This window comes from Symsagittifera roscoffensis, chromosome 1 (genome assembly GCF_963678635.1).
Source record: "Symsagittifera roscoffensis chromosome 1, txSymRosc1.1, whole genome shotgun sequence".
In the NCBI taxonomy this organism is placed as follows: Eukaryota; Metazoa; Xenacoelomorpha; order Acoela; family Convolutidae; genus Symsagittifera; species Symsagittifera roscoffensis.
Window position 1 is genome coordinate 25,239,397 of NC_087062.1, and position 14,496 is coordinate 25,253,892.

At 31.8% G+C, this 14,496-nt stretch overlaps 2 protein-coding genes across 2 annotated transcripts in view; both read right to left on the reverse strand.

Moving 5' to 3' along the window:
• The window catches only part of LOC134841757 (uncharacterized), a 555,870-nt gene that overhangs the window by 479,573 nt on the left and 61,801 nt on the right, over positions 1–14,496 (reverse strand). The window lies entirely within an intron of this gene.
• LOC134841668 (structural maintenance of chromosomes protein 1A-like) overlaps positions 1–14,496 on the reverse strand; it is a 100,261-nt gene that overhangs the window by 23,971 nt on the left and 61,794 nt on the right. The window lies entirely within an intron of this gene.

Sequence of the window (14,496 nt, forward strand, 5' to 3'; positions counted from 1 at the left end):
GAATATAGTTCCTGAAAAAATAACGAAAAAAAATCGTCGCCACCTATTTGAGTATTAACTATTTTTTCATGAGTCGACTTTTGATTCTTCTAAAATCAGCTTAATACCTTTAGCTTCGATTAAAAGCGTTAACCGACTTTCAGTAAGCATGCTCGCTCAACCTATTTGTTCGAAATTAAACTAAAAATCGAAACAAATTAGTTTTCTCAGCACTGCGAATTTTTTCAATATCATTCGAATCACGAAAAAACATGTTTTGGCGCCATGACGCTTTTCTGAGATGCTTTCAATTTTTTTTCCTAAAACGATACTTTAATCGTAATTGACATCAGCCGAAGCACGCAAAATTTAGCTTAAGTTAACAGTTATTAAATATGAAATGAACAAGCTCGGAGTTTCCCTGAAAGAAACGTCGTTTTTTTTTAATTTGCGGACTAACACCAACAAATCACGATGACTCGTCTGACCGAGATTTTCAGGCAAAACATTTATAAATGCTCAATATGTTCAAAATTTAGATCCCCGGTTTTTCAAGGAGGCTGATTTGATTTTCTACAAACAAAAACTTTTTGAAAGGAGGAAAAACTGATCTAATTGGATTATAGTTGTTGCTTTTTTCAGCAGAATTTCATTGAGAAGGTCAATCAAACGCAAATTATCGAATGATTGCCTACAGTGCAGAAGATCGTACACAGACAATTTATGCCGAGCAAGAAAATTGTTTTGTTGAAACTCAATTGAGTTGCTGTAAAACTTTTTCCAGACGAAGATCATCATTATCAGCTTTTTTCGCAACAAAAAAAACTGATTTCAATTTGAAACAACATACAAGCGTGAATCAGTAAATTATACCACATTATTGGCTTAAAGTTGGAGTTGTAATACTTTATCATGACCCTTCTGGTTACTAAATGTCTCTATTTAGAAAGAATGCCACAATGCCCTCATAGTTTAGATTTGATTCTATCAGAATAAGTGAATCTTAGTTTATTACCCACAGTTACTCCTAAACAATTGCATGAAATTTGGGGATAAATCAAGGTATTATCTATAGCAACGTGAAGCATCAAAATTTTGGTTGATATGAAATAGGGTCGTTTTATCGGTATTTATTGTCAGATTATACGAATCTCGCCATAAAAGAGTTTTGAAAAGATCAAAGCGGATCTCTCTTAAACTTGAGCTGTTCCGCCTTCAGTTTCATTTGAGCAATGAAAAAAAAGGATCATATCGCAGGTCAATTTTAACTCAGATCTGATGGAAAAACTAGAGCTTAAATATTGTCGATAGTTATAGAAAAATAACCAAATTGGAAAACGTTTTTCTAGAAAAATGACTAGAAAAAATTCAAAAACTATTTCAAACTTTTTCACGGTTTCAAGAATTTCAAAAAGGCAATAAATATCAAAAAACTAGCTTGTTTTGGGTAAAAATAAAATGTCACTTCTTGAATTTAGCTATGTTCAGCTTTTAAGCCATTGAAATAAACTATTTCACGCCTGGCTCGCTGTAATCGTTCAAATAAGGACAAAAATTCAAAAATTTCAAACCGATTTTTTCGACGCTGAGAAGAACACACTAACTTTTGCGTGAAAAGAAAGAAAAAAACAAACACAATTAAGTAAATAATTTTGCTTTTTTCAAACTAGTGCTGTGTTTTGTGCGTGGTGTGATAAAAAAGATAAATCAAAAAACTAAGAATAAGACAAGCACATTGAAATAGACCAATGGCAAAACGGTTTTTGTCAAAAACATGAATAGAAAAAACAGAAAACCAAAAAGAACAACAGTTTGTTTTTCAATTTTGTTTCAGTTTTTTTTCCGGAAAGGGCGCTACAAAAACTTCAACAGTGAGTTTTACTGAGAAAACATTCAATGTTACTCCTTCTACAATTAGCCTGCTCACTTTACGTTACTCAAAACTAGACTAAAACTTGCTTGAAATTAATCGAAAATTAGACTAAAACTTGCTTGAAATTATTCAAAATAGGAACAAATTTTTAACCGGTTTTCTTGATGAGACACATTCTTAAAAATTTTTATATTTTGTTCCAATCAGGGCCGAAAAGGCTTTCATATGATATATCACTTAGCCCATTAAAAAATATATTTGTGGCGAATGCTTTTGGGATTAAAAAAAATAAACGCTAGCAGACAGTTGGAAAAGATACATGAACGCATGTCAACAGAAAAAACTGGCTTACTTTCTTTAGCCTTGTAATTTCGAAGAAAAAAATATATGGTCTTAAGGCTCTTAGGGTTTCTAGAACAATTTATGATTGATTCTTTTAAACAAAAATTTAACCCTATTCGAGAAAACTGGATCAATAGGCAATCCGATCAAAATTTCTCCGGGAAATCAGAATGAAGTTCTAATTTCAAAACTAAAAAACAATCACGTTTATCGTGACCCGAACGCTTTCTCTGTTTGATAGTGGACTTTGACTTCCCTAAAATAATGGCAAAAAACTGAATTTGAAAAGAAATCAAAAGTCCGCGAAAAAGTAAATTTGAGCATGAACAAATTTGAATATAGTTCCTGAAAAAATAACGAAAAAAATCGTCGCCACCTATTTTAGTATTAACTACTTTTTCATGAGTCGACTTTTGATTCTTCTAAAATCAGCTTAATACCTTTAGCTTCGATTAAAAGCGTTAACCGAATTTCAGTAAGCCTGCTCGCTCAATTTGTTTGTTCAAAATTAAGCTAAAAGTCAAAAAAAATCACAGTTTTCTCGGCATTGAGAATTTTATCAATATCATTCGAATCGCGAAAAAACATGTTTTGGCGCCATGACGCTTTTCTGAGATGCTTTCAAGTTTTTTCCTAAAACGGCACTTTAATCATAAATGACATCAGCCGAAGCACGCAAAATTTTTGCGTGGAAAGAAAGAAAAAAACAAACACAATTAAGTAAATAATTTTTCCTTTTTTCATACTAGTGCTGTGTTTTGTGCGTGGTGTGATAAAAAGATAAAACAAAAAACAAAGAAATAGACAAACACTTACAAAAAAGACTTACAAAAAACTTCAACAGTGAGTATTACTGAGAAAACATTCAATGTTACTCCTTCCACAATTAGACTGCTCACTTTAAGTTACTCAAAACTAGACTAAAACTTGCTTGAAATTACTCAAAAAGTAGACTAAAACTTGCTTGAAATTACTCAAAATTAGGAACAAACTTTTAACCGGTTTTCTTGATGAGACAAACTCTTAATTTTTTTAAATGTTGTTCGAATCAGGGCTAAAAAGGCTTTAATATGATATATCACTTGGCCCATTAAAAAATATATTTGTGACGAATGCTTTTGGGATTTAAAAAAAACGCTAGCAGACTGTTGGAAAAAATACATGAACGCATGTCAATAGAAAAGTCTGGCTTGTTTTTTAGCCTTGTAATTTCGAAGAAAAAATATATGGTCTTAAGGCTTTTAGGGTTTCTAGAACAGTTTATGATTGATTCCTTTTAAACAAAAATTGAACCCTTTTCGAGAAGACTGGATCAATAGGCAATCCGATCAAAATTTCGCCGGGAAATCAGCATGAAGTTCTAATTTCAAAACTAAAAAACAGTCACGTGACCCGCACATTTTCTCTGTTCGATAGTGGAGTTTGGTTCCTTGTAATAATGGGAAGAAATTGAATTTGAAAAGAAATCAAAGGTACGCGAAAAAGTAAATTTGAGCATGAACAAATTTGAATATAGTTCCTGAAAAAATAACGAAAAAGAAATCGTCGCCACCTATTTGAGTACTAACTACTTTTTCATGAGTCGACTTTTGATTCTTCTAAAATCAGCTTAATACCTTTAGCTTCGATTAAAAGCGTTAACCGACTTTCAGTAAGCATGCTCGCTCAACCAATTTGTTCGAAATTAAACTAAAAATTGAAACAAATCAGTTTTCTCAGCACTGCGAATTTTTTCAATATCATTCGAATCACGAAAAAACATGTTTTGGCGCCATGACGCTTTTCTGAGATGCTTTCAAATTTTTTTCCTAAAACGATACTTTAATCGTAATTGACATCAGCCGAAGCACGCAAAATTTAGCTTAAATTAACAGTTATTAAATATGAAATGAACAAGCTCGGAGTTTCTCTGAAAGAAACGTCGTGTTTTTTTAATTTGCTGACTAACACCAACAAATCACGATGACTCGTCTGACCGAGATTTTCAGGAAAAACATTTATAAATGCTCAATATGTTCAAAATTTAGATCCCCGGTTTTGCAAGGAGGCTGATTTGATTTTCTACAAACATAAATTTTTTGAAAGGAGGAAAAACTGATCTACTTGGATTATAGTTGTTGCTTTTTTCAGCAGAATTTCATTGAGAAGGTCAATCAAACGCAAATTATCGAATGATTGCCTACAGTGCAGAAGATCGTAAACAGACAATTTATGCCGAGCAAGAAAATTGTTTTGTTGAAACTCAATTGAGTTGCTGCAAAACTTTTTCCAGACGAAGATCATTATTATCAGCTTTTTTCGCAACAAAAAAACACTGATTTCAATTTAAAGAAACATACAAGCGTGAATCAGTAAATTATACCAGATTATTGGCTTAAAGTTGGAGTTGTAAAACTTTATCATGACCCTTCTGGTTACTAAATGTCTCTATTTAGAAAGAATGCCACAATGCCTTCATAGTTTAGATTTGATTCTATCAGAATAAGTGAATCTTAGTTTATTACCCACAGTTACTCCTAAACAATTGCATGAAATTTGGGGATAAATCAAGGTATTATCTATAGCAACGTGAAGCATCAAAATTTTGGTTGATATGAAATAGGGTCGTTTTATCGGTATTTATTGTCAGATTATACGAATCTCGCCATAAAAGTGTTTTGAAAAGATCAAAGCGGATCTCTCTTAAACTTGAGCTGTTCCGCCTTCAGTTTCATTCGAGCAATGAAAAAAAAAGATCATATCGCAGGTCAATTTTAACTCAGATCTGATGGAAAAACTAGAGCTTAAATATTGTCGATAGTTATAGAAAAATAACCAAATTGGAAAACGTTTTTCTAGAAAAATGACTAGAAAAAATTCAAAAACTATTTCAAACTTTTTCACATTTTCAAGAATTTCAAAAAGGCAATAAATATCAAAAAACTAGCCTGTTTTGGGTAAAAATAAAATGTCACTTCTTGAATTTAGCTATGTTCAGCTTTTAAGCCATTGAAATAAGCTATTTCCCGCCTGGCTCGCTGTAATCGTTCAAATAAGGACAAAAATTCAAAAATTTCAAACCGATTTTTTCGACGCTGAGAAGAACACACTAACTTTTGCGTGAAAAGAAAGAAAAAAACAAACACAATTAAATAAATAATTTTGCTTTTTTCAAACTAGTGCTGTGTTTTGTGCGTGGTGTGATAAAAAAGATAAATCAAAAAACTAAGAATAAGACAAGCACATTGAAATAGACCAATGGCAAAACGGTTTTTGTCAAAAACATGAATAGAAAAAACAGAAAATCAAAAAGAACAACCGTTTTTTTTTTCAATTTTGTTTCAGTTTTTATTCCGGAAAGGGCGCTACAAAAACTTCAACAGTGAGTTTTACTGAGAAAACATTCAATGTTACTCCTTCTACAATTAGCCTGCTCATTTTACGTTACTCAAAACTAGACTAAAACTTGCTTGAAATTAATCGAAAATTAGACTAAAACTTGCTTGAAATTATTCAAAATAGGAACAAATTTTTAACCGGTTTTCTTGATGAGACACATTCTTAAAAATTTTTAAATTTTGTTCCAATCAGGGCCGAAAAGGCTTTCATATGATATATCACTTAGCCCATTAAAAAATATATTTGTGGCGAATGCTTTTGGGATTAAAAAAAATAAACGCTAGCAGACAATTGGAAAAGATACATGAACGCATGTCAACAGAAAAAACTGGCTTGTTTTTTTTAGCCTTGTAATTTCGAAGAAAAAAATATATGGTCTTAAGGCTGTTAGGGTTTCTAGAACAATTTATGATTGATTCTTTTTAAACAAAAATTTAACCCTATTCGAGAAAACTGGATCAATAGGCAATCCGATCAAAATTTCGCCGGGAAATCAGAATGAAGTTCTAATTTCAAAACTAAAAACCAATCACGTTTATCGTGACCCGAACGCTTTCTCTGTTCGATAGTGGAGTTTGACTTCCTTGTAATAATGGGAAAAAATTGAATTTGAAAAGAAATCAAAATTCCGCGAAAAGTAAATTTGAGCTTGAACAAATTTGAATATAGTTCCTGAAAAAATAACGAAAAAAAATCGTCGCCACCTATGTGAATATTAACTACTTTTTCATGAGTCGACTTTTGATTTCTTTTAAAACCAGCTTCATAATTTTAGCATCGATTAAAAGCGTTAACCGACTTTCAGTAAGCCTGCTCGCTCAACTTATTTGTTCAAAATTAACCTAAAAAACGAAAAAAAAACAGTTTTCTCAGCATTCAGAAATTTTGCTCGGCTCTTAGGGTTTCTTCGAATTACGAAAAAACATGTTTTGGCGCCATGACGCTTTTCTGAAATGCTTTCAATTTTTTTCCTAAAACGGCACTTTACTCCTTCTACAATTAGCTTGCTCACTTTACGTTACTCAAAACCAGACTAAAAAATTGCTTAAAATTACCCAAAAAGTAGACTAAAACTTGCTTGAAATTACTCAAAATTAGTAACAAATTTTAAACCGGTTTTAAAAGGTGAAATGAACAAGCTCTGAGTTTCCCAAAAAGAAACGTCGTTTTTTTTAATTTGTGGACTTACACCAACAAATCACGATGACTCGTCTGACCGAGATTTTCGGGCAAAACATTTATAAATGCTCAATATGTTCAAAATTTAGATCCCCGGTTTTGCAAGCAGGCTGATTTAATTTTTTACACACAAAAATTTTTTGAAATGAGGAAAAACTGATCTACTTGGATTATAGGTGTTGCTATATGCAAAATTTCATTGAGAAGCTCAATCAAACGCAAATAACCAAATGATTGTCTACAGTGCAGAAGATTGTACACAGACAATTTATGCCGAGCAAGAAAATTGTTTTGTTGAAACTCAATTGAGTTGCTGCAAAACTTTTTCCAGATGAAGATCATTATTATCAGCTTTTTTCGCAACAAAAAAAACGGATTTCAATTTGAAAAAAATCATACAAGCGTGATTCAGTAAATAATAACCGACTATTGGCTTAAAGTTGGAGTTGTAATACTTTATCATGACCCTTCTGGTTACTAAATGTCTCTATGTGGAAAGAATGCCACAATGCCCTCATAGTTTAAATTTGATTTTATCAAAATAAGTGAATCTTAGTTTATTACCCACAGTTACTCCTAAATAATTTCATGAAATTTGGGGATTAATCAAGGTATTATCTATAGCAACGTGAAGACTGGAATCATCAAAATTTTGGTTGATATGAATTAGGGTCGTTTTATCGGTATTTATTGTCAATTTATACGAATCTGGCCATGAAAGAGTTTTGAAAAGATCCAAGCGGAACTCTCTTAAACTTGAGCTGCCAAGTGTTATATTCGTATCAACGGCAAACAAGAGTATCTCTGACGGTTCAGAAACATTAGGCATTTTTTTTACATAAAAAAGGAAAGGAAGTGGACCTTACACTGAGCCCCGCGGAACACCCAAACCTATGCGTAACCAAGCGTATGCGTAACCTAAACGTATGCGTATTACAATTAGATTTACTGGCCAACTTATGCAGCGCAAGTACTTTGGCATAATTCAATTGTTTAGAAAATTTGCCTGTAAGAAAAGAAAGATTAACAAAAACAGTCAGATATGGGGCAACAAAAAAGGCTGATACTTTAAAGAAATGATTACATATTTCACCCACAACTGATGAAAGCTTAGATTTGAGACCATTTTAGAAGATTCAAGGCTTCGTGAAATGAGCAACTGAAAAAATACATTCATTGAGGGGAATTTTTTTATCTTCAAAAGAGGGTTAGACATCGGAATCTGACCAGCAAGCTTCGATCCGACAGATGTGAAATATACATTGAAAGAGGATTTATATAAATGCTCTCCATTTATTTAAATAATTGATGTTCCCTTAGAGTTAGTAGCCTTACCTGTTATTCCATGAACTTATTTGAATACTTGTCTCGAGTCTCCGATACAAAGAAAAATTAAGGTCTGTTGAAAAAAAATATTGTGACAAACCAAACCATTATCTTAAAGTATTCACGACAGCAATGTAATCATAAAATTTTAAGCGTCATCGAAGTGAGTTAAATTACCGTCAGAGTTACCGTACCAAAAAATCGTCGACAATTTTATCCAAGATTTTAATTTTATCGACCATTTTTGATATCGTATCAAAAAATTGTCGATAAAATTTGGTTTACAAAAAGAAGTTGTAAAATGTGATGAGGCAAAAAACCGATTGCGGTTATTCCGCCTTCAGTTTCATTCGAGCGATGAAAACAAAAAAAAATATCGCAGGTCATTTCTTACTAGATCTGAAGGAAAAACTTGAGCTTAGGTATAATCGGTAAATACAGAAAAATAAGCAAATTGGAAAACACTTGCCTAAAAAAATGATTAGAAAAACAACAAAAAAAACAAACTTTTTCAAATATTTTAGCGGTTTTTTGAATTTCTGAAATCTTTGATTTCAAAAAGACAATAAAATACTCAAAAAAACTAGCTTGTTTCGAGTAAGTTTAATAGTTCTATATTTTTTTCTCGAGTTTAGCTATGTTAAGCTTTAAAGCCATTGAAGTAAGCTATTTTAAACCTCACTCGATTTATTCGTTCGAGTTAAGACAAAAATCAAATATTTCAAACCGGTTTTTCTCGAAGCTGGGAAAAACAAACAAAATTTTGCTTGGAAAGAAACATAAAACACAAACACACGCAAATAGAAAACTCTTTCCCATTTTTTCAAATGGTCGGAACAATCAAGTATAAATTTTGCTTTTTTCTAACTAGTGCTGTGTTTTGTGCGTGGTGTGATAAAAAGATAAAACAAAAACTAAGAATTAGACAAGCACATTTAAATAGACCAATCGCAAAACGGTTTTTGTCAAAAACATGAATTGAAAAAACAGAAAACCAAAAAGAACAATAGTTTTTTCTTTCAATCTTGTTTCAGTTTTTATTTCGAATAGGGCGCTACAAAAACTTCAACAGTGAGTTTTACTGAGAAAACATTCAATCTTACTCCTTCTATAATTAACCTTCTCAATTTACCTTACTCAAAACCAGACTAAAACTTGCTTGAAATTACTCAAAAAGTAGACTAAAACTTGCTTGAAATTACTCAAAATTAGGAACAAATTATTAACCGGTTTTCTTGATGAGACAAATTCTTATAAATTTTGTTCCAATCAGGGCCGAAAAGGCTTTCATATGATATATCGAACGCATGTCAACAGAAAAGTCTGGCTTGTTTTTTTTTAGCCTTGTAATTTCGAAGAAAAAAATATATGGTCTTTAGGCTCTTAGGTTTTCTAGAATAATTGATGATTGATTCTTTTAAAACAAAAATTTAACCCTATTTGTGAAAACTGGATCAATAGGCAATCCGATCAAAATTTCGCCGGGAAATCAGAAGGAAGTTCTAATTTCAAAACTAAAAAACAATCACGTTTATTGTGACCCGCACGCTTTCTCTGTTCGATAATGGAGTTTGACTTCCTTGTAATAATGGGAAAAAATTGAATTTGAAAAGAAATCAAAAGTCTGCGAAGAAGTATATTTGAGCTTGAACAAATTTGAATAAAGTTCCTGAAAAAATAACAAAAAAAAATCGTCGCCACCTAAGTGAATATTAACTACTTTTTCATGAGTCGACTTTTGATTTCTTTTAAAATCAGCTTAAAACTTTTAGCTTCGGTTGAAAGCGTTAACCGACTTTCAGTAAGCCTGCTCGCTCAACTTATTTGTTCAAAATTAAGCTAAAAATCAAAAAAAATCACAGTTTTCTCGCTATTGAGAATATTATCAATATCATTCGAATCACGAAACAACATGTTTTGGCGCCATGACGCTTTTCTGAGATGCTTTCAAGTTTTTTCCTAAAACGGCACTTTAATCATAAATGACATCAGCCGAAGCACGCAAAATTTTTGCGTGGAAAGAAAGAAAAAAACAAACACAATTAAGTAAATAATTTTACTTTTTTCGAACTGGTGCTGTGTTTTGTGCGTGGTGTGATAAAAAGATAAAACAAAAAACAAAGAAATAGACAAACACTTTGAACTAGACTAATCGCAAAACAGTTTTTGTCAGAAACATGAATAGAAAAAACAGAAAACCAAAAAGAACAACAGTTTTTTTCAATTTTGTTTCAGTTTTTATTCCGGAAAGGGCGCTACAAAAACTTCAACAGTGAGTTTTAGTGAGAAAACATTCAATGTTACTCCTTCTATAATAAGCTTGCTCACTCTACGTTACTCAAAACAAGACTAAAAATTGCTTAAAATTACCCAAAAAGTAGACTAAAACTTGCTTGAAATTACTCAAAATTAGTAACAAATTTTAAACCGGTTTTAAAAGGTGAAATGAACAAGCTCTGAGTTTCCCAAAAAGAAACGTCGTTTTTTTTAATTTGTGGACTAACACCAACAAATCACGATGACTCGTCTGACCGAGATTTTCGGGCAAAACATTTATAAATGCTCAATATGTTCAAAATTTAGATCCCCGGTTTTGCAAGCAGGCTGATTTAATTTTTTACACACAAAAATTTTTTGAAATGAGGAAAAACTGATCTACTTGGATTATAGGTGTTGCTATATGCAAAATTTCATTGAGAAGCTCAATCAAACGCAAATAACCAAATGATTGTCTACAGTGCAGAAGATTGTACACAGACAATTTATGCCGAGCAAGAAAATTGTTTTGTTGAAACTCAATTGAGTTGCTGCAAAACTTTTTCCAGATGAAGATCATTATTATCAGCTTTTTTCGCAACAAAAAAAACGGATTTCAATTTGAAAAAAAAACATACAAGCGTGATTCAGTAAATAATAACCGACTATTGGCTTAAAGTTGGAGTTGTAATACTTTATCATGACCCTTCTGGTTACTAAATGTCTCTATGTGGAAAGAATGCCACAATGCCCTCATAGTTTAAATTTGATTTTATCAAAATAAGTGAATCTTAGTTTATTACCCCCAGTTACTCCTAAATAATTTCATGAAATTTGGGGATTAATCAAGGTATTATCTATAGCAACGTGAAGACTGGAATCATCAAAATTTTGGTTGATATGAATTAGGGTCGTTTTATCGGTATTTATTGTCAATTTATACGAATCTGGCCATGAAAGAGTTTTGAAAAGATCCAAGCGGAACTCTCTTAAACTTGAGCTGCCAAGTGTTATATTCGTATCAACGGCAAACAAGAGTATCTCTGACGGTTCAGAAACATTAGGCATATTTTTTACATAAAAAAGGAAAGGAAGTGGACCTTACACTGAGCCCCGCGGAACACCCAAACCTATGCGTAACCAAGCGTATGCGTAACCTAAACGTATGCGTATTACAATTAGATTTACTCGCCAACTTATGCAGCGCAAGTACTTTGGCATAATTCAATTGTTTAGAAAATTTGCCTGTAAGAAAAGAAAGATTAACAAAAACAGTCAGATATGGGGCAACAAAAAAGGCTGATACTTTAAAGAAATGATTACATATTTCACCCACAACTGATGAAAGCTTAGATTTGAGACCATTTTAGAAGATTCAAGGCTTCGTGAAATGAGCAACTGAAAAAATACATTCATTGAGGGGAATTTTTTTATCTTCAAAAGAGGGTTAGACATCGGAATCTGACCAGCAAGCTTCGATCCGACAGATGTGAAATATACATTGAAAGAGGATTTATATAAATGCTCTCCATTTATTTAAATAATTGATGTTCCCTTAGAGTTAGTAGCCTTACCTGTTATTCCATGAACTTATTTGAATACTTGTCTCGAGTCTCCGATACAAAGAAAAAATAAGGTCTGTTGAAAAAAAATATTGTGACAAACCAAACCATTATCTTAAAGTATTCACGACAGCAATGTAATCATAAAATTTTAAGCGTCATCGAAGTGAGTTAAATTACCGTCGGAGTTACCGTACCAAAAAATCGTCGACAATTTTATCCAAGATTTTAATTTTATCGACCATTTTTTGATATCGTATCAAAAAATTGTCGATAAAATTTGGTTTACAAAAAGAAGTTGTAAAATGTGATGAGGCAAAAAACCGATTGCGGTTATTCCGCCTTCAGTTTCATTCGAGCGATGAAAACAAAAAAAATATCGCAGGTCATTTCTTACTAGATCTGAAGGAAAAACTTGAGCTTAGGTATAATCGGTAAATACAGAAAAATAAGCAAATTGGAAAACACTTGCCTAAAAAAATGATTAGAAAAACAACAAAAAAAAACAAACTTTTTCAAATATTTTAGCGGTTTTTTGAATTTCTGAAATTTTTGATTTCAAAAAGACAATAAAATACTCAAAAAAACTAGCTTGTTTCGAGTAAGTTTAATAGTTTTATATTTTTTTTCTCGAGTTTAGCTATGTTAAGCTTTAAAGCCATTGAAGTAAGCTATTTTAAACCTCACTCGATTTATTCGTTCGAGTTAAGACAAAAATCAAATATTTCAAACCGGTTTTTCTCGAAGCTGGGAAAAACAAACAAAATTTTGCTTGGAAAGAAACATAAAACACAAACACACGCAAATAGAAAACTCTTTCCCATTTTTTCAAATGGTCGGAACAATCAAGTATAAATTTTGCTTTTTTCTAACTAGTGCTGTGTTTTGTGCGTGGTGTGATAAAAAGATAAAACAAAAACTAAGAATTAGACAAGCACATTTAAATAGACCAATCGCAAAACGGTTTTTGTCAAAAACATGAATTGAAAAAACAGAAAACCAAAAAGAACAATAGTTTTTTCTTTCAATCTTGTTTCAGTTTTTATTTCGAATAGGGCGCTACAAAAACTTCAACAGTGAGTTTTACTGAGAAAACATTCAATCTTACTCCTTCTATAATTAACCTTCTCAATTTACCTTACTCAAAACCAGACTAAAACTTGCTTGAAATTACTCAAAAAGTAGACTAAAACTTGCTTGAAATTACTCAAAATTAGGAACAAATTATTAACCGGTTTTCTTGATGAGACAAATTCTTATAAATTTTGTTCCAATCAGGGCCGAAAAGGCTTTCATATGATATATCGAACGCATGTCAACAGAAAAGTCTGGCTTGTTTTTTTAGCCTTGTAATTTCGAAGAAAAAAATATATGGTCTTTAGGCTCTTAGGTTTTCTAGAATAATTTATGATTGATTCTTTTAAAACAAAAATTTAACCCTATTTGTGAAAACTGGATCAATAGGCAATCCGATCAAAATTTCGCCGGGAAATCAGAAGGAAGTTCTAATTTCAAAACTAAAAAACAATCACGTTTATTGTGACCCGCACGCTTTCTCTGTTCGATAATGGAGTTTGACTTCCTTGTAATAATGGGAAAAAATTGAATTTGAAAAGAAATCAAAAGTCTGCGAAGAAGTATATTTGAGCTTGAACAAATTTGAATAAAGTTCCTGAAAAAATAACAAAAAAAAATCGTCGCCACCTAAGTGAATATTAACTACTTTTTCATGAGTCGACTTTTGATTTCTTTTAAAATCAGCTTAAAACTTTTAGCTTCGGTTGAAAGCGTTAACCGACTTTCAGTAAGCCTGCTCGCTCAACTTATTTGTTCAAAATTAAGCTAAAAATTAAAAAAAATCACAGTTTTCTCGCTATTGAGAATATTATCAATCTCATTCGAATCACGAAACAACATGTTTTGGCGCCATGACGCTTTTCTGAGATGCTTTCAAGTTTTTTCCTAAAACGGCACTTTAATCATAAATGACATCAGCCGAAGCACGCAAAATTTTTGCGTGGAAAGAAAGAAAAAAACAAACACAATTAAGTAAATAATTTTACTTTTTTCAAACTGGTGCTGTGTTTTGTGCGTGGTGTGATAAAAAGATAAAACAAAAAACAAAGAAATAGACAAACAGATTGAACTAGACTAATCGCAAAACGGTTTTTGTCAAAAACATGAATAGAAAAAACAGAAAACCAAAAAGAACAACAGTTTTTTTCAATTTTGTTTCAGTTTTTATTCCGGAAAGGGCGCTACAAAAACTTCAACAGTGAGTTTTACTGAGAAAACATTCAATGTTACTCCTTCTATAATAAGCTTGCTCACTCTACGTTACTCAAAACAAGACTAAAAATTGCTTGAAATTACTCAAAAAGTAGACTAAAAATTGCTTGAAATTACTCAAAATTAGGAACAAATTTTAAACCGGTTTTAAAATGTGAAATGAACAAGCTCGGAGTTTCCCAAAAAGAAACGTTGTTTATTTAAAATTTGTGGACCAACACCAACCAAATTACGATGACTCGTCTGACCGAGATTTTTGGGCAAAACATTTATATATGCTCAAAATGTTCAAAATTTAGATCCCCGGTTTTG